Source organism: Crotalus tigris, unplaced genomic scaffold (assembly GCF_016545835.1).
Source record: "Crotalus tigris isolate CLP2741 ecotype Arizona unplaced genomic scaffold, ASM1654583v1 scf7180000019070.2622420, whole genome shotgun sequence".
NCBI classification, from domain to species: Eukaryota; Metazoa; Chordata; class Lepidosauria; order Squamata; family Viperidae; genus Crotalus; species Crotalus tigris.
In genome coordinates this window covers 14,737-36,950 of record NW_024097360.1, presented here as the reverse complement: position 1 = coordinate 36,950, position 22,214 = coordinate 14,737, and positions in this window count along the sequence as shown.

The window sequence follows — 22,214 nt, the reverse complement described above, 5'->3', positions numbered from 1 at the left end:
AGTGAAGAGATCACAATAAATAAGCCATTACATATCTTTACATATCTAACTACTTTAGGTAATCTACTAGCCTAGGTAATTTAAGTTAAATAAACTTAATTTTGGGGAGGGGGTGTCCTGTTTTAGTGGAGTGAGGCCCATAGGATCACTGTAAATAGTCAGGTATGGCTGTTGGCAGATTTTTGTTATGCCAAAGCCAAATAAACTAGACTTTCTTTAGGCAAGGGGTTGGACTAGAAGACCTCCAAGGTCCCTTCCAGCCCTATGATTCTATTCTGTTCAATCTCAGATGCCCAGATGATGGTTGAGTCCAGAATTTGAATATGTTCTCTTGATCTTCCTCCCTAAGAATGTACAAAGCAGCCGGCATTTTATTGCTACGCTAAAAAAAACCCATCACCTGTTCTAGCCTGGCTCAACAACAGATGCATCCCATTAAACAAACTATTCTGGTTTAATAAGAGCCAATCTCCTTATTTTCACAAAAGCCATTGCTTTACTTTTTTCTTTTCTTCCCATGCTTGGAATGATTTGTGCAAATTACTCTAAATAGCTAGCAAATAAAAATCAAATGGAGGAATAAGATTTATCTTTTTTTTCTTGATGTGTTATTATTTTAAAAATACGTTGCTTCTGCCTTGTCTTCCCCCCTCCCTTTTTTATTAGCAGTTTGTAATAAAGCAGCTCCTGCACATTAGCAGGACTTCAGAGCATGGTGTGCAGCTGAGAAGAAGAGAAGCAAAACTGCTGTCTCTGTTTTATATTTAAGGTTTTCCATCAAAGTGTGATTTGGAGTTTTCCTTAAGGCTCGGTGTTATGCTTCATGGAGAGGAAGCTGTTAAGTTGGAGTACTTGAAGTGAATGGGGCCCTATACAAATAAGGAATTGCCCCATAATTTTGTAAGAAAATAGATTTTTTTCCCCTATGATGATGTCACAGGTTCGGCTTCTCAGATTACTTCTGAAGTGATGTGATTGCACGGAATAGCGAATGTCAGCAGCTCAGTTGTGTCTGTAGTCGGGGGAAACTAGTTTTTGGTTTGTGCTAGACACGGCTTTTATTTATTTGCTTGATTGTTTATTTATATATCACCTTTATTATTTTTACAAATAACTCAAGACAATGAACATATCCAACATATCTTCCTCCTCCTATTTTCCCCACAACACCTTTGTAAGGTGGGTTGGGCTGAGAGAGAGTGACTGGCCTAATATTACCCAGCTGGCTTTCATGTCTAAGGTGGGACTCACAGTTTTAAGACTAACAGGATAAGAGGCAGGCTGAGTAGGTTTCGGACCATGATATTTGGGGCACAGATCAAGACAGTTGAAAGGGGGCAAAGTTCATGAACCAAAGAAGGAAAGTGGTGATTGAGGAAAGAAGGGTTCAGGAAAAAAATCCTTGCAATAATATGAGTTATAACATGCTTAATCAGATTAGTGAAGACGAAATCTGCGTGTGCAGAATTTAATCTGTTTTAATATACTGATTAAATATTGATTGTGATGGTATGCCATTGTGTAAACTCAGCCCACTTTCCTGGTTTATGATTCAGTATTAACAGCCATAGTTACTACAACCATGGATTTCCAGTGCTTCCATTGTGGATTCAGAAAATGGATGAATGAATGAAGTTAAGCATATTGTGTAAATCCAACCATAGAGTCATGATTTGTGTACACATTACGTTGTCCACTCTGGTTGACAATAGTTGTCTTGAACTACAGAGATCTTCTGATTCCTTAAAATAACAGCAAAATTCATCTCCTTGATCTCAAGTTCAGTTTTTAGATTAAATCTTCCACTGAGTTTTGAAATATCCTATTTTTATGCCAAAGCCTTTAAAAATACAGTATTTTACGGTATACTGTGAGAAGGAATAATTTATCTAATATTACTGAATTGTGATTGATCACAGATGTCCCAAGTTTTTGTTCTCCTGTTTGGCTGGCGGTTCTAGAACAGAACATGGGAATTGTCCAAGGAGTTGGTGTCTACCTGGTGAGAGAGATTTCTAGTCTTGGCAGCTTGCAGTTTTCTGAATTATTTCTCTGGGTGCCTCAGCCACTGGCCTTGTAGGATCTCAGTGCATGAGGACATAACCAGGCCAAGGTCCTTCTTAGTCCAGCATTTGATTTCTTACATTGGTCAATCAAATGTTTTAGTATCCTTGCAAGTAGGAGATGGAGACATATTCCTGTTTTGCCATTATTCTCCAAAACTGGTATTTGAAGACATTTTGCCTCTAGTCTGGAGGTGCCATTGATCCTTCAAGATTAATTGCTCTTGATAGATCCATCTTTCATGGATTTATCCTTTCCCCTATTAAAATGTCAATGTTAGTGATCCTCCTCACCATATCTTGTAGTAGTGGATTCATTGGTTAATTAATGAACAAGTGTTTTCTTTTGTGTGTTCTAAATTTTCTGGTCAGCTTCATCAGATGACCATCCCTGGTCCTTGCTTTCTCTGAGAGGAAGAAAAATGTCATGCATGCTTTATCCATACCATAAGCACTGAGAGATTGTTCTACCTCAGAAGGAGGCAGATTTAACATGAAGATGTATCTTTTTTTTCCACCTTAAAATTTTAAATGATGGAAAGTGTAAGCATGGAGAGGCCACACTTTGGAATAGTGAAAAGTAGGGAGCATAATTCTTTTCCTGCCATGGTTCTCCTATTCCAAACTGTTCCCTCCCCAGCTGTTTTTCTAGTAGACTTTATATGGCTTCCGAAGTCATATTCCACACAATATCCTCATAAAAGGTTAGTTACCAGCTTTGTAAAAACATTGCAGAAATTTTGAAGTACTCCTATATTTACATTTTCAGAGGTGGGGGAGAGACAGCTATGTGTGTGTATGTGTAGGAACTGACATTATCCCCTTGCTTCTCCAAATGAGTGATTGTGTAGTAATTTAATTCAAGAAGAGGGCTTGTGAATGGATTAGCTTGGCCTTGGCCAGGAGTTTTATAGCTGAAGATCTGCTTTGTTGCATGAGGACAAATATTTACAAATGATAAAGTATTAAATTCTATTGAGAGAGTGAGATATAAACTGAGAGGCAGTGGGCCTCAGGACAGAAATGTTAGTTATGTCAACAACCAACAATTGCTCAACTGCAGGGCCATAACATACAGTGCAGAGAGTATGTTGAAATAGGGGGAAGTCAGAAGAAAAAGCAGTTTTACCTTCTCTGGTATAAAAGGGAATTACATCCTCACATCAACAGAAGGTAATTAACTGTTTCATATGGCTTCATTCTAGTTTGCAATAAAAATTCTTACCGGGTTATATCATGTTGATGTCTGAGAGACTATTGCCAAATTCTTAGCTAAGAGTCTAGTTAAGTTGTATATGTTGGGGAGTAAATATTTTGTTCTGAGGCAAATTTCCAATATTCTACTATATGAAAGTAAAATGCTTGCTCATTTTATATCCTGGGGCTCTAAAAATAATTGAAATGATAATCCATTAACTGCTGTCTACTATCCTTTAATCTGTACAAAATTGACCAAGGGGATGAGAGAAATTCTGAGTGGCTTTTAAGATTGATGAGATGAAGATTGTCTTTGAGGTAGGCAAGTTGAAGCAGCTGGCACAGAAAGGATTTCTAGAATTTTCTTCATTGCTGTAGTGTACAATAACAGAATAGTGAAAGCCTGTAAGAATTTCTCTCTGCCCCAACGTATACTAAATAAAATCAAGGCAGATTTATTCTGAGTTCCTTTCTCACCCTTTCTTCTTCCATGGGATTGGGTAATCCTAATGATTCACTTATTCTTTCCCCTTTTACAGAGTTTAAGCAGGGGGTGTTAATTGTCACCATGCCTGCTTGTGATCTTTCTGCGATCTGCTTAGCTACGGGATGCTAGATAGAAGAACTTCTTGGCATGGTCTTTCAAGTGTAGCTCTGACTTGTTAAAACTTAATTGGATCTGCTCTGGCATCAGTGTTAGAAGGAGTAAAAGTGTAGATGGAAGTAGAACTGTTTCCAGTAAGTTACATTGGCAAACAGGAAGTGTTGGGTGCACAGTCAGCTGTAAAGCCTGTCTTCTTTAATTGTCCAAGTCAGGCAAGATATCTCGGCTGCTCCTAATCTCTCCCTTTCAAACAGCCCCCAGGAATATTCTCCAGCCTTTGACAGCTGCTGATGCAAGTGGTTCTGAAGTATGGGAAAGCAGGAAATCTTCCATGAGCCAGAGTGACCTTGGTTTCATTGCAGATGACCACTATTTGGCAACTTCAGTTCAGTTGCCCCATCTCACTAAGCCACAGAGTGCCTTCTGAGCCCATGCCTTGAACAGAGGCCCTGTTTAAACCCAGAGGTGCCATTAATGTATGAGGATTCATAAGGAATTAAGCTGTGATAAAAGCTTACATTTAGCATGATACTGGCATGCTAAATGTGATAGAATAGAGGCTGTATATGTTTTTCTCTATTTTTCTTGAGAATTGTAGACTGAAAAACTGGCTCCTGTCTTAGTCACAGATTCTTAATTGTCTATTTGAGTCAGTTTGGTCTGGTGATTAAGACACCAGGCTAGAACCAGGAGATCTTGAGTTCAAGTCCCACCATAGTCACGAAAACCAGCTGGGTAACGCCGGAGCAGTAACTCTCAACCCAACCCACCTCACAAAGTTGTTGTGGGGAAAACAGGAGGAGGAAGATGTGTTGGATATGCTCACCACTTTGAGTTGTTTTGAAAAAAATAACAGACAGGGTACAAACAAACAAACAAACAAATAAAAATTCACTGATTTGTAAGCACAGTCATCATTACACTTGCCATGGAGCATGCACAGAGTTCTGGTGAAGTAGCTACAGATGCATTTAAAACATTTTTTCAATTGCAAAACAACTTACGTCAGAAATTCTGATCTGAATTGTTGTAAGTTGAGGACTAGCTACAGTGAAAACAGAGACATGCAATAGAACAATAATTTGGAAATCAGATTTGTTCTGCTTACATCTTGAGAAATATCAGGAGAGAAGGCAAAGCAAATTGAATTACTAGGGCCAGATCTGATTGGTGGCCCACTGCAGGAAGAATTGCATATACAGTGTCCAAAAGTCTGTCTTGGAAAAGAGAAGCTTGAAAGGAAAGTCTTCAAATGTTGGAAAGATGCAGAAGATGAAGCAAAGTAGATTTCTCTTGCTCTTGAAGTCAGGAGTAATGAAACGGGGTGGGAATTACAAGGAAGCTTATTTCAGTTGGATATTGGGAAAAGAAGGGGCGCAATAACTCAGAAGTTAAAGATGCTGAGCTTGTCAGCTGGAAAGCTGACAGCCTAGATTGGAGACCCGAGTGCTGTGCAATGGAGAGAGCTCTCATTACTTGCCCCAGCTCCTGCCCACCTAACGGTTCAAAAGCATGTAAATGCAAGTAGATAAATAGTTACCAATTTGGTGGGAAGGTGACAGTATTCCATGTGCCTCAGTGTATAGTCATGCTAGCCACATGACCATGGAAATATCTTTGGACAATGCTGGCTCCCTTTGGCTAAGAAATGGAGATGAGCACTGCCCCCCCCCTAGAGTTGGACACAACTGGACAGGGAAAAACTTCACCTTTATTGGGAAAAAGAAAAACCCTTTATAAATTTGCTGCATTGTGCAGGGAAAGAGAAGGATTTGGGATTAGATAACTGACATGATTGCCTACAACTCAACAATATGCGACTCTGGAAATTTATTGAAAGATTTGCTTCTTTAGAATATTTACAAAGGAATGATAAGGAGAACATCTACTCAGCCCTGAACCAGGGGTTAGCTTTTTTGACTTTGGGGAGATGGGTTGGCTGGTGAGGGAGGAGTACAAAAAAGGCCCCAGTTTTTTTTTCCTGGTTTCAGAATCAGAACATACCAAAACATCAGTGATTAACCTAGGACAAAAACCAAAAGTGGAAGATGTTGAGACTCTGGAAAGAGTGCAAAGAAGAGCAACAAATATGATTAGGGATCTAGAGGCTAAAACATATGAAGAATGGATACAGGTATTGGGTATGTTTAGTCTAGTGAAAAGATGGATTAGGGCTGACATGATAGCAGTTTTCTAATATTTGAGGGGCTCCTACAAAGCCAAGGGGGTCAAACTATTTTCCAAAGCACCAAAAGGGAAGACAAGAAACAATGGCTGGAAACTAACCAAGGAGAGAAGCAACCTAGAACTAAGGAGAAATTTCCTAATGGTGAGAGCAATCAACCAAAGGTACAGCTTGCCTTCAAAAGTTGTGCATGCTCCATCACTGGAGGCTTTCAAAAAGAGACTGGACAACCATTTATCAGAAATGTTATAGGGTCTCCTGCTTGAGCAGGGAGTTGGACTAGAAGACCTCCAAGGTCCCTTCCAACTCTGTTATTTAGTATGTTCTAGGATGCAGGGTCTGATAACATATAGCATCTTGATTTTGTACCTGATTGAGACACAGAAGAACGGATAGAGATCTTCTGCTCTGGTTGTTACTTCAAGAGGAAATAGAAAAGGAGGGGCAGAGAATTAATGCACTGCTCATTGGCATATGGCTACTGTTTGAGTGGCATCTTTTAGAGTTGTGAAGTCCTGTGGAAAAGGAAAAAAAAGGAAGAGATAATTCACTGTTTCTTCTCGCACTCCCTGCCAAGTTGCTGTTCTTTTAAAATAGCACATGGAATATTGTGTGGCTAAAATGAAAGGAGGCGTTGTGTTAAGAAATAGTCACACCAAGTTGAGAAATAAAGTCACATCTTCAAGATTAGGGATCACTTAATAAGCAGAAATCCATGAAAATGCTAATTTGATTTTTAAAAAATAAAGGTTTAGAAAAGAAAAACAGTTTACTGATACTACTTTCAGATTCAGAAAATAGGGCCAATTACACTGTTACATATGGCAAAGTGAGTGTTCCGATACTTGGTTCTTCTTTTCTGTATTTTTTTTTCCTGAAAAGTAATGCTTTCTAATTTGATAAAACAGAGAACAACTGTTTGTTACATTATTTTGTTATCAAAGTTAATGTTTACTTTGTTTTCAGCATTAATGATTGTTTTTTAAAAGTTCTCTTAGGCAGAAATTAAGCCAATTCTACAGTCATTCTTATTCACCAAAAATTACAGTCATTTTAAAGTCAATTCAAGTATATGACTATTTTCTGAATAATATATATACATATCAGTTTTATATAGCACATTCAAGCAACCCAGTTACATTAAGGTAGTCCTCAGCTTATGACCACAATTGGGGATCAGAATTTCTGTTGCTAAGCAAGGTAGTTATTAAACGAGTTGTGGCCCGATTTTATAATTTTGGCACGGTTGTTAAGTGAATCATGTAGTCATTAAGCAAATTTAGCTTCCCCCATTGACTTTGCTTGAAACAGGCTGGATAGGTTGCAGATGGTGATCACATGATTCTGGATTGTTATAAGCATCATAAATACATGCTAGTTGCCAAACACCTGAATTTTAATCACGTGACCTTGGGGATTTTACAACAGTTGTAAGTATGAAGACTGGCCATAAGTGACTTTTTTCAGTGCCAAGCTAACTTCAAATGGTCAGTAAACAAATGGCTGTGACTTGAGAACTACCTGTAGAATGATTTTATAAAATGAAAATGAGTTTAGAATAGTACCATAGTTAAATGTAACACTCCAGAAACTGGGAGACAATTAATTCTAATTCTACTTTAGGCGTGAAGCCATTTGGATGACTTTAGGTCAATTCTCCTCTCTCAGCCCTAGGAACAAGGAGGCAAGGGCAACCATGTCTGAAAATGTTGCCGAGACAACTAAGAGTCAAGGGTGAAGGCCTCACCTATCTTTGGAACTCCCTGATTGAATTTGCACTGCCACCACCTCAAATTATATCACAGCACTGTTATTAGGAGTATAAATGAGAGGATCTCTTTTTGATTTCTGAGGAAAGACTAGGGTATTGCCACCATTTTGCTGGGAGTGTATGCAGGGGGAGAATTTTGAGAAAAGTGGGGAATACACCAGCTGCCATGATAGATATGGCTAGACAGAAAACATCCGTTTGCTAAAGGATGAAGAAGCATCCAACAGATAAATGTGAACTTCTAAGCACCCCAGTTTTCCCTGTACTTTTAAAGTTAAGAATCAGGTGATCCTGAATTCTCATGAGCATTAGAAGAGTTTTAGGGTAAATGGATGTGCAGGGATTATGCGTCCAGTTCCTATCCTTGAGGAGAGTAGGATATAAATAGCTCAGAGTGACTATGTGTTGTTGGGCAGCTATATTTGCTTGATAAATAATTAAATAAGCTCAATAATGACTATACAGTGGTACCAAAATGAGTACCAAAAACAATGAGTGCCAAACAAATTTTTCCCATAAGGACTAATGTGGTGAGTCACAAGGCACCCGACAATGACAAGTTCTAGTTTGTGTGTTGAGTACCAAACAAATAATAAGTAACTGGGACAAACTTTTTGTGTCAAAATGCGTTGAGTACCAAATTCGGTGAATTTCAAAGCTCTTGAGTACTAAGGTACCACTGTAAATAAAGGTAGTAATAGTAATAGTAATAGTAATAGTAATAGTAGTAAAGTTGGAAGGGACCTTGGAGGTCATCTAGTCCAACCCCCTGCTCGGGCAGGAAACCCTACACCATTTCGGACAAATGGCTGTCCAGTCTCTTCTTAAAAACTTCCTTGGAGTACTAAGCTGGTAACCACTGTAAATAAAGGTAGTCTTTGCTTATTGACCAGTTATTGATTGAAGTTATGACAAACCTTCCCGAACTGTTTACAATCCATTTCCAAGATTCTGATAGTTGCACGGGCGCGCGCGCGCGCACACACACACACATACACAGAGTCATATGATCACATTTTGGGTGCTTGGCAATAGTTCCCCATCATGGAAAGTCTATTATTTCTAAAGCCATTTACATTTATGGCCATATGCAGAGCTTTGCAGTCACACAATGCATGTTTTGGCTGGTTTTGCCAATTTCTGGCCCTCAATACCAGTTTCTGACAAAAAACACCAATTGGGAAAAACTGACTCATTTAATGACTGCCATGTTTGCTTAACAACTGCTGCAAAAAGGATTGCAAAATTGGATGCAGTCACATGGTTACCCACTTAACAACTGCTGTGACTTACAACCATAATTCTGGGCTGAATTGCAGTTGTAAGTCAAGGACTACTTGTCAGTAGATGTCATCTTAACTTGTGAGTTGCCCAGAAAAGGATGTTGGTAGAAATACCCTAAATAATAATAATAAGACTTTCCATAGTAGGGAACTGTTGTTTTCATCTCGGTACTGTTTGGAAGCTGTTGCCTTTGTTTTCCTGGCTGTGTCTCATCTTTTCAGAAGCTGAGCTGCTTGATGAACCCGCTGTAAGCATTTGCTTCTTGCCTGTTCTGTGCTGGCAGAGGCAGAGTTGGGGCGGGTGCAAACACAAGTCACGGCAGAGCAGGTCCTTTTCTTTTCTAGCTCTGACTCATCTGGAATCCCGAGGCCCTGGTTCCCTTCCATGCAGTGCTGGAATGTAATTATTACATTTGTAACAATTATTCACTTAATTGACTTCCAATTAAAGAGGAGGGTTTCTGCACATCAAAGAGAGTGCTTTGCCGTGTTGTCCTTTTTTTTCTAATTTGTAACTGCCCTGTGTGCTCTTGCTCTCGCTCTCTCATTAGAGGGCTTTTTGCAAGACTCCAGAAAGATCTTGAAAAGGATTCTGTTTTTAACCCTTTTCAGAAGCCGTTGGTCTTGGAAGTCAGAAAATGTGGCTCCAGTTTCTGGAACAGTGGGGAGTGTTCTCTTCAGGGATTTAGTCTTGTGATAGTATATTCCACATCAATCCGTAGATGCTAAGTGGTAGTTGTGAATGTTTCTCTTTCTCCATGAACACCCTTTTTCCCACCGATACCAAAACATCATTGTTGGACTATATTTTATTTTCTTTGCAGGAGGCATGGGAAAAAGCAGGGGGAACATTAAAGCTTGAATTTAATAGCTTCTCAGGTAGCATACAGATAATAATAATAGCAATAGCAGTTAGACTTATATACCGCTTTACAGCCCTCTCTAAGAGATTCACAGGCTCAACAAATTGCCCCCAACAATCTGGGTCCTCATTTTACCAATCTTGGAAGGATGGAAAGCTGAGTCAACCTCGAGCCAGTCAGGATCGAATCCCTTGTCTATGGGCAGAGTTTGCCTGCAATACTGCATTCTAACCACTGTGCCACCACGGCTCATGTAATCCTTGACTTACAACCACAATTAACAGCATAACAATAATAGAGTTGGAAGGGACTTGGGAGGTCTTCTAGTCCAAGAGGGAATCCATTCAGACAAATGGTTGTCAAATCTCTTCTTAAAAATCTCCAGTGTTGGAGCATTCACAAGTTCTGGAGGCAACTCATTCCACTGAATAATTGTTCTAACTGGCAGGAAATTTCTACCTAGTTCTAGGTTGGTTCTCTCCTTGATTAATTTCCATCCATTGCTTCTTGTCCTGCCTTCTGGTGCTTTGGCGAATAGGTTCACCCCTCTTCCTTGTGGCAGCCCCTCACAATTGGGACCAAAATGTTTGTTGCTAAACAAGACAGTTGTTAAGTGAGTCATACCCGGTTTTATGACTTTTTTGCCATGGTTGTTAAGCAAATCACTACACTTGTTAAGTGAATCACATGGTCATTAAACACATCCGACTTCCCCATTGACTGCTTGTTGGAAGTCAGCTGGGAAGATTGCAAATGGTGATCACATAATCCCAGGACTCTGCAACTGTTGTACATACATACTGGTTGTCATTTTTTCAGTGCCATTGTAAGCTTGAACAGTCACTAAACGAATGATTGTAAATCAAGGACTACCTGTAGTTCCGTCTTCCTATGAGATGTTCTCCAGATGTGTAAGGACTGCAGCACTCAAATTTCTAAGGCAGCATGGCTGCTAAATTAGGAAAGGTTAGTTTAGCCCAGGGGTCTTCAAAGCCTGGCTGAGGAATTCTGGGAGTTGAAGTCCATAAGTCATAAAAGGGTCAACTTTGAAGACCCCCGGTTTAGCCTGTTTTAATGTATGCATTGGTTAGACTGCAATCCCATTGGTTTCAACTGAGGATAACAGATACTGGGATGCAGGCGCAGGACATTGAAGTGAAAGGAACTTTGACAACCCCTCATGCTTCCATCTCTACCCTGGAAAATGTTCTGATAATAAGAAGTCCTCGACTTAAAACAGTTCATGTAGTGACCGTTCAAAGTTACCACAGCACTGAAAAAAGCGACTTATGACTGTTTTTCACACTTACAACCATAGCAGTGTCCCCACGGTCATATGATCAAAGTTTGGATGTTTGGTAGCTGGTTCATATTTGCGACAGCTGCACTGTCCCAGGATTATGTGATCACCTTTTGCGATGTCAAAGTCAATGGGGAAACCAGGTACATTTTACAGCTGTGTTACTTACTTAACAACTGCAGTGATTCACTTAACATCTGTGGCAAGAAAGGTCGTAAAATGGGGCAAAACCCCCTTAAGAAATGTCTCACTTACCAAAAGAAATTTTGGGCTTAATTGTAGTCGTAAGTTGAGGACTACCTGTACATCAGCTTTAACTGGGCTGCACTGGTTCCCTTTAAAAATCCCTTTTCTCTTCCTCTCACCAGTCAGGATAGGCAGCCAATTGCAGTGGGGTAGATAAGGATTTCCTGATATTAGTCTCTCCCTAATGGAGCAACACCAAATAGGTTCATGCAATTCATTGAACCTGGTTACTGCATTAATCCATTTTTTGAATTTGCATGGTCTGTTGAAGCATAACCTAATCAAATGAGTTAGGCTTGCACAATACTCTAAGCCAAAATAAAGTGCAACAACAAACTTGAACCTTGTTTTCATATTTTGATATAAAACTGCAATAAAAAAGCAAATACGATTACACATAAAACAAACTAGAATACTGAACAATTAGATTTAAAAAACCGACAATAAGAAAAAAAGAACATAAAGTTAAATCAAAAGTAAATAAAAAGTAGTGATATTATATAATCGCCTCCCTTAGGAAATTGCTACCTCTCTGTTTTGAAACACTGAATTGAGCTTTGACTAGAGGGAATTGTATTGTCCAATCTTTACGCTGATACAGAGAACAAATTTCATCAAGTCAGCTTTTGGTATACAAGTATATTGCCAGGAACATGTTAATACTTTTTGCAACAGCCCCAAATTCAAAGTTTGAATTTCAACTTGAAAATATGTTTAATAAAAGTTGTATTAAAAATGGTAGCTAACTTCCCTACTTGTGCTTTGATACAGTGTTCAAAACATTTTGTATTTGCTTCGTCAGAATATGTGCCTTGGTAAGAAACTGAACAGCTGCTGCACCCATTTCACAGTATTACACATTTTGACAGACCAAGATAATAGAAGAGATCTAGCTAAGAGAAAATTCCCATCTTCTACACTTACATGAGTGGAAAAATGTATTGACTTGGTTGTGTATTCTATGTAGGAATGTCAAGGATTCTGTGTGTGAGTTTTTGGATTTGAACATAATAGTCACATAATCTGAAAATTATGGGTAGAGAATCAGGAGATGATCTATATTGGAAACTTTCCCCACTTACCTACTGAATTCTACAAGAAGCTCTAGAAAGTTACTTTAAGTTTTGAAAAGTAGTTCAGAGCTCTACTAGAAAGCATAGCAGCCGCTTCTGAGGTTGAAATGGGTCCAGAAAAAATGGTATTATCCATCCATCCATTCAATTTAAAAAGTTAAGAGTTAGCTCCCGAGCCACCTTGGAAACAAATTATATGTACTATACTTAATTTCCTTTAGTGTGTGTGTGTGTGTGTGTGTGTGTGTGTGTGTGTGTGTGTGTGTGTGTTGCACCATTTCATTTTCAGTCTACACCTGGCTTGGATAGGATCCATGGTCTCAGTGAAGATAGAACTTTCAGACCAACTCTTTCAGAAGTTTGATATAAGACAAAATCAAGCTACACCATCTATTTCTATGCTTTTCTTGAGTATTGCTTTAGCTACTTCGCCCCTTTTGTTCTGGTGACTGAAGAAGGAAACGAGTATCACTTTTGTCTTCTAATTCATTCCATAAGGCCATATCTGGTTGCCTTCATTTACAGTATATGCCAGACAGGTGTGATAGAGCTTTATCACCAAATTGGCCTATGATATTAGAGGCCATGAAAAGTTTTACAGTTCTTTCATCCAAGCATCTTCTGTGATTCTGCTAATTGGCATGATCAAGTCATTGCTTGGCTTCTTAAGATACCGCTCTCTGACCCAAGAAAGACAGATCCTGGGACCAAGTTGTGAGATCAATAGAAGAATTTCTGAGATCATTGGGGGTTTCTACCTTCTTTTAACAAGATGGTTGACTTCATATAGTATATGCTAAACTAAACTAAAACGGGAATGGATGGGTAGTTGTGAGAAGGCGATTATTGTCCAAGTATGTTGTGTGAACCAGGCCTTCATGTTAAGTCATAATATGTTCTGTTTGCTTAGGTAGAGCATGTTATACAAATGAAGCAATTGCATTTGTTAACACAGTTTGGCAAAAGTCAAACCCAGTCAATATTTAAGTAGATGTCTTGTTCTGTTTTGAAATGGTTTGACCAGTTGTACCATGTTACATCAGAATTCTCTCTTATTCTGACATCTTTTAGCTTTTTGGGAGATGAATTTGATGGTAGACTCAGATAAGGAGCAGGATAAACAATTGGAAAGTATAAATAAAATGCGCTTTTTGTGCATTGGCTGTTCAAATTCTAAGGATAATAAAAATTGGATTTTGTGAGATTAATAATAGTGCAAATGTTTTTGTGAAAGAATGCCCTTTGCCAATTTTGTCTTGCTTTTTTTCCAGTTTCATACCATTTTAACTTTGTTGTATTCAGGAAAAAAGTGTAACACATGCAAGACAATAGACAAGACTCTCCTTAACTTTTGCAAATATTACTCGTCTTGCAAAATCTTGACAGACATTGTCTATTGATTTGCAAATCCTACACAGTTCCTATGCTATTGACTATGTTGCCATGTTGTATCCATTGATTTCTAATACCCTATAAAGTTTGAAGGGAGGAAATGCATGCATTCTTGAGTCTGAGGGGTATTACTTGTCAATTTGATAGTTGTTCCATTGTGTATCTCAAGGGTGTAAGAGTTTTATTGAGGACAAAGAAAAAAAATCAAGCATCCTTCTTTCTACTGTAACAGGCTAAAATTTTCCCCAAAAGACACCTCAAATGTATGAAGAACCCCTCCGTAGAGTTGGTTTCTGGAATCTACTACTCTGAGGATTTGCTATGTCTTAACATAAAGGTTCCACTATATAAAAATCATTCTGGTTAACACCAAAGAGCCATTTTATCTAGCTTTGTGGTTTTATCTGGGCGATTTCAGGAAATTCATAAGGAAGGTTCAGTTGTTTACTATCCTTGTATTTGGCAGATACGATTAATATTGTATCTACAATATATCCCTCTGTCCAGGAGGTATTTCTGTTAGAGCAGTGGTTCTCAACCTTTCTAATGCCGCGACCCCATAATACAGTTCCCTATGTTGTGGTGACCCCCAACCACTTATACATCACTGGGTGCCAGGGGCGTGGCCAAAGAAAAGGGGAAAAATGGTGGACAGCCTTGTTTGGCGACCCCCGTGAAATGGTCGTTCGACCCCAAATGGGGTCCCGACCCACAGGTTGAGAACCACTGTGTTAGAGAACGTTGAGAGAATTTATTAAAAGGTACAATGTTATTTGAGAACATGTGTGGCAAAAGTTGTGAGGATCTATATCACAATTTTTCAAACTTGGCAACTTGAAGATGTGTCGCTTCAACTCCTAGAATTCCCAGGCACTCATTGAACACACATCTTCAAGTTTGAAAAACACTGATCTATGGGGAATCCACAATCTCTGATGTCATCTGGAATTTTTGAAAGACAATTGGAATGCTCTTTTAATTTCTTCCTTTACCAACATGAAGAAGTTCCATCATGAGACTAGCAGCCTCAGTCCACGTCTCGAGTTCTCTGATTTATACAGACTATAAGCCTGGATCATTCCCTTCTCAAGAGATGATGAAGCAGTGAATGAAAGTAGAAATGCTGAAGGTTCACGAATCCCACTATAACCATAAGGACCCCTGAAATAATTTCTGGAAGACAAAATACTTTATTTCAGACATAGACCAGATCAAATCAGAAAGAAAAGTGACACAGCAAATAAACACCACAGTAAAACCCAATAATTATAAAACTGGTTTGGTCAAGGTGTGACATACTTTACATGTAATAAAGCAAAACATAGCCATATGAAGAAAAATGAAATCACATTGACTGGATAATACAATAACTATCATACAATCCCAAAGGTGCTTTTTTTCAAAAGGCAACTGAACTTTCTTTGTTTTCCTTGAAGACATTTCGCTTTTCATCCAAGAAGCTTCTTCAGTTCTGATTGAAAGAGTCAGAAAGAGTGCTAATGAGCAGATGACTGCAAGGAATATAAATCATTCCATTCTCCACCATGCAGTCAGAACCAATGAAGCTTCTTGGATAAGAAGTGAAATGTCTTTAAGGAAAAACAAAGGAAGTCCAGTTGCCTTTTGAAAAAGCATCTTTGGGACAACCATGATACCTGGATGACTGAGACTCTCCATAGACATTTAATTATAGGACAACTGTAACTAAAATGGCTGTCTCCTTAGCTCTAGGTTGCTGCTCTCCTTGATTAGTTTCCATCCGTTGCTTCTTGTCCTGCTTTCAGTGCTTTGGAGAATAGGTTGATGCTGTCTTCTTTGTGGCAACCCCTGAGATATTGGAGCATTGACATCATCACCCCTAGTTATTCTTTTCATTAAACTTGACATATCTAATTCTTGAAATTGTTCTTCATTTGTTTTAGCCTCCAGCCCCCTAATTCATCTTTCTTGCTCTTCTCTGCACTTTTTCTAGAGTCTCAAAATATTTTTTTATATTGTGCTCACTAAAACTGGATGCAGTATTCCAAATGTGATCTTGTCAAGGCATTATAAAGTGGTATTAACATTTCATGTGATCTTGATTCTATCCCTCTGTTATGCAGCCTAGGACTGCTTAAGGCAACTGTGGCAGTCCTGTAATCACTGAATGTTTGCCACTTTCCATCTAGTCTGTTTATTATTTTTTGGAAATTTTAAAGAAGGGGGGCAAAATGAATTTAATAAAAAAGGTACAGTGGTCTTCCAGTCAGCTGTGAAGTATTTGTAGTGTGTCCTTCAGGGAATTGGCAAAAATAGGACAAAGGTATAGCTTTCCTACTGAAAAAGTGGCTATTAGTTTCTCCAGTCCTATTCCAAATAATGACACATCTTTTTTGAATTTTGGATAGTGACAGGTGCTTTGTTGAAATGCTTCTTTGTCAATGCATCAGAGAAGGAATGTTTACTCCAGGGAAAATTGCCATTTCAGACTTTAAATAGGAAAAGAATTGACAGTTCAAAAGAATCCCCAGTGCATTCTTGTGAATAAATGGAAGTATTTGTTCAGGAGAGATGCTCTTCTTGTAATCTGTCTATTGCAGACATAAAAGCAGAAAGCTGATGGCATAACTTCCAGCATTTAGCCATGGTTATCAAACTTGCATTATGTTGTCAGAACACAAGCTCTACCCCTTCTGACTTGCATTGTGATATCTCATGCAAGTATGTAAAGAACAGAGTTTATCTTGTAATGTGCAAGTAGTCCTTGACTTGCAACCATTTATATAGTGACTGTTCAAAGTTACAACAGCACTAAAAAAGTGACTTATGTTTTTCACACTTATGACCTTTGCAACATCCCCATGGTCACATAATCAAAATTCAGATACTTGGCAACTGATTCATATATATGACAGTTGCAGTGCCCGAGGTCATTTTGCAATCTTCTGACAAGCAAACTCAATGGGGAAACTAGATTCACTTAACAACCGTGTTACTAACTTAACAACTGAGGTGATTCACTTAACAATTGTGGCAAGAAAGCTAGTTGGGGCAAAACTAATTTAACAACTATCTCGCTTAGCACCAAAATTTTGAGGTTCAATTGTGGTCATAAGTTGAGGACCACCTGTACATATTATTACTTACCCCCATGGATGCCCGTGTTGATGATACACCAGTTCAGATTTTCTGTGTTTCATCCACCGTGGAAAGTGATCTTTGGATTCCCTTCTTTTGTCTGTTTGTGGGTTTGGTCAGTAGCATCAGTTTGAACCGACACAAGGGTGGGCAGCTGTGGCTTCAGCATTGACACACAGCTCCATCTCTGTTGTCTAAGCTTTGTGATGTGATTTTGAGGATAAGCTCCTTCCAGCTCTATTCTATTCTATTCTATTCTATTCTATTCTATTCTATTCTATTCTATTCTATTCTATTCTATTCTATTCTATCCTATCCTATCCTATCCTATCCTATTCTATCTTTCTGGCCACAATTGTTGATATTGGTGGGATTATTTCTTACCACTTTCTGTAGTACATACACACACACGTGCAAAAACTTTGATAAGTCTTAAGTTTAATACTGTTTAAAAAAAATAAGTAATCCCTCGAGCCCTTTCCCAAAGTCAGGAGAAGGATAATATACATCTACCCCACCTCATGACCCAGTCTTGCTCTCTTTATTTCAGTGTTCCTGCCCACTGCCAGTTTAGATTATGGTATTGATCTCTAGTATATGGTACGATTGAAGAATACCCTGAGCTTTGGAGGACCTTTTGACTTCCTTCAGTTCTTTGTAGGTAGTCCTTGACTTAACAACTGGTCACTTAGCGACTGTTCGAAGCTATAACAGACCCCCAAAAGAGAGCTGATAACCTGAATTCAGAGTTCTGACATCTTCCACCCCCTTCCTCCAATCACACAAACGTGTTTTGGACGTCACAAAACCATAATTTACAATCTTTTTTCTGGAAACTGACATTTACTTCTGGTTTTTGAAAAACAACACCTCATAGCGAACAATGGGTTCACTTAATGACTGTGACATTTGTTTAATAATCAGAGCATTCATGTTATAACCACCATCTTCACTTTGCAACTGTTGCAGGAAAGTCATAAAATCGAGTTTGGTTATGTGATGACCCACTTTACCATTATCATGACTTACAACCAAAATTTCAGGCTCAATTATGGTCATAAATTACCTGTATTTTGTACAGGTAAAGCCTCCCTTGAGTTGAACCTGACCCCTGTTTACTTCACGATCATGCGTATATTTTGTCTTGGCATCGGCACAGAAGTGGCTTGTTTGGGGCAAAAATGCGAAAGTGGTTCTTCTTGACTTCTTAGTCTAGTTGTGTCACTTGAACATGCCTTCCCTAGCTCATTTTGAATGGGCTCAGCTGTCTTTCAGATCAACTCAAGTCTGGGTAGGTGGCGCTTCTTGTTGCTGTGTGAGTCAGGCTTTGCCCCACAAGGAGGACTGCATTGCTTAATCAGACTCACAAGCAATCCAAGAATGTCTAATACTGTAAGTAATATTTATTGAAGCAAGTTAGAAAGCCATATCCAAAGAACGTCAGCAACTGCTGGACTTCGAGAACAAGCTCTATATATAGAAACAGCACTCAAAATAATCTTGCTTATCTTTCTTCTTCCCATCCTATGTGACAGAACATTTGGCCCCATTTCTGAGCAGGCTGACATCTTTCCATCTCTCCTTTGCTTTTGCAAGTGTTAGATTTGTCATTGTGGGTTTTATTTTTAGTGATTCTGTGAGAACTGACTTAAATATGTCCAGTGAAAGGTTTAGAACAACATATCTATTGTTTGCTATTACTTGAGACTGTTTTGTAGGGGTGATCAAGCTTTAAAGCAGCACTTTGCTTTGTTGGTATTTTGTTCCGTAAAGCCCTTCAAGAATGCTTCCCAAAGTCTTCTTGCCCCCAAACAAGTGGCTTCATTGCTTTGAGTCTTCTGGAGTCTCTTCTGGTAGATCTCATAATGGGGAGTAGATTCTATGCCTAGAATCCTGCAAAACATGTGGAGGAATCTTTTTCAGATGATGAATCCACCAGTGGTGGGAGATTTGAGATGATGTGAAGCATCTTGGATGAAGAAAATTGTGCCACCTCTGAAAGGTTTGGTAGTAAGAATATGCTCAGCTAGGCTAAAACAGAATTGGCTTGAGTGGCTTGCAGTTTATCATTTTATAGGAAGCCTCTATTCTGTTAATATAGTGTAGAAATTGAACCATCAGGATAGATAGTTTCTTTGAGCATAGCAGGTTTGGTGGGCTAGCAATATGGATTATTAACCTATGTTTAATATTAAATGTGTTGTGTAAACCAAACATTGAGAGTCAGTGCTGTAAGACAACATCATGTTGCTTGGTAGCCAAGGTGGTGTTTAACTTCAAAATTTGTGTTGTGTGTATGTATGTATGTATGTATGTATGTATGTATGTATGTATGTATGTATGTAAAGAAATCTTATAAGATTGTCAACTCCTGTGAGGTTAGAAGCAAGAAGGCCAAAATGTTATGGCTTTGTGACTAGAATAGTCAAATTTCATGTGATCATGCAAGTTCTTTGGAATGAGAGTCACATGTTTTAAATTTTATTTCCTGGGGACCTCACTGTCCTGCGTATTTAGAATCATAGAATCATAAGGCTGGAAGGATTTGCACAATGTTGTTTGACTTCTGAAACACTCTTGACCTAAGTAAGATGTTGGGGACTTTGAACTAGAAACTGTAACCTTGTTTTGTAGCAACCATCTAGGACTAGATCATGGTTTCCCCAAAGGTGCTTTTCAAAAGAGAACTGGACTTTCTTTGTTTTTTTCTTTAAAACTGAAGAAGCTTCTTGGATGGGAAGCAAAATGTTTTCAAGAAAAAAAACAATAAAGTCCAGTTGTTATTTGAAAAGCACCTTTGAGACAGTAGTGAGAATGGGAGAAAAAGTAATTAATTTGCGTTTTTTAAAGCATATATATTTATTGATCTTTAGTGTACAATGGAAGTGTGTGGATGTTGAGTGAAAATGATAAAAACCAGGATCATAGAAATGAATTTTCTTGAGCTAGAATTTATATTGATAACATATGCAAAGTAGACCTTTGGGCTCAGTTGTACTTCTGAATCCTCCAGTAGCTCCATGGCAGGATTCTGAAATGTGCCTATACAACACTGCTTTAAAATAACCAAACTTTATGCATCTTGTGTTTAACCAATGAATCAGTTCTGCTTAGGGATGGTATGAATTATGACACTGTAATTTGCAAGACAACAGCCAGTCAGTCACTTGGATGGAAATGAAGCTATGCTTATTCTCCATCCTTCCTCACCTTTATCCTGCAGTATATTGTCCCTTTAGAAAAAGCTCCAATCCGAATAGAAACTGTGGACATCCCAGGAGAAGAGCCAAAAGAAGAGAAGGAAAGTTGGAAGAAAAAGAGAAAGAGGGAAAGACAAGGGGCAGGGAACTAAACTCAGTGCCAAGTTGAAGGCAGCAGTAATTGGCAAAACAACACCAACAATGGCACTAGCATCAAAATACATTGGAAGATGCTTGCTGCACCGTAGAGAAACCTACTTATTGGCACCGAAGGGCCTTGAGCATTGGCAGTAAGAGTTAATAGTTCTGACCATGCTGCAAAAAGCCCAGAAGCACTGTTAGCTACCTTAAGAAATCCTAGCAGTGGTTTCAGAGAAGCCCAGGGTATTAATAGCCTGGGAGAAAGAGGATCCAACACCAGGATAGAAGCAGGACCAAGCCCTAATAGCTGAGAAAAACAGAGGCTGTTAGACTCTCAGTGCTTTATCCCACTTCAAGCCAAAGCCAAAGGCCCAACTCGAGACCAGATCAGAATATAAAATGTAGCTTACAGAATAAGGCCTAGTATAACATAGCAGGTGCAGTAAGAATCTTAAGATAGCATTACATGAGATAAGGCCCATTTAGGTGTTAAGAACAGATTAGACTAAAACCCCAGACAAGTCAAAATCTTTGTTTTGTAAAACATCCGTAATGAAAAAATTGCAATCCAGTAGCCCCAGATACAGGAATGATCTTGCCTCCTGAGCTCCGAGTTTATCACCACCCCGAAAACAGAATCTATGACACATTTCACACTCTATTTCTCCTTTGATGGGCTAGGCATGGGTATGCATGCTTCCTTGTGACTTTCCTTCATTTCCTTTCATGTAGTGCTTAATGAAAGGACAAGCTTTCCTCCCCATTGCTTTGGGACATCTGCTTCCTCTGATCTGAAACTTTTTTGGTTGCTTTAGGGTAAAACAAGCCAAGTCAGGGGTTGGTTATAGGTCCTCCAGAACTGGAGTGGAAAATGACAACAACAACAACAACAACAGGAAAGTTTTCTCTGTGAGCTCAGACCTTTGCATCCATGCTTTTACTGATTCAGCTCTGGACTAGCAACTTCTGCCTCTGCCAATGTCTTTCTCTCCCTTTGTCAACTTGCTAATCCCCAGTGCTGTAAACACCATAAACTATCAAATATGGATTATCCTACGCTCTCATATATATTGAATCACTGCAGTGGAAGTGAGGTTGGAAATAAACAGATAACCAGATTAATGGATTAAGCTAATTGACTCACAAGGAATCAGCCTAATGAGGAATCATCAGTGCTAATTTTTTGCAGAGTTGATGTTTTCCCTGAGTGAGAAGTTATTGGAGACCTCCTTTAATCTCAAGAAAAACATAGTATTGTCTAACTGGAAGCTTTAGAGAAAGAATGAGGACCCAGATTGTTGGGGCAATGTAAATATATATATATACATTGCTTACTGGTGTACACCGCTTAGAGAGTGCTTGCACTTAAAGCGGTATATAAGTCTCATAAATAAATAAATAAAATAAATAAATAAAGGAAGGAAATTATTTGTAGGTAAAGAATAATTCCATCAATTGTTTTGGCCCTAATTAAAGTCATGGCAGTGACTAAACCTGATGCGCTTTTGGGACTACAGCTCCAGAAAGTTCTTTAAGAGTCAGATGTAGATTTTGCTTTCCCCCAATGATATCACATCATTTTAGCAATAACAATAGCATTTACACCGCTTCATAGTGCTTTGCAGCCGTCTCTAAGTGGTTTACAGAGTCAGCACATTGCCCTCAACAATCTGGGTACTGACCTTGGAAGGATGGAAGACTGAGTCAACCTTGAGCTGGTGAGAATTGAACTGCTGGCAGTGAGCAGAATTAGCCTGTAATACTACTTTCTAACAACTG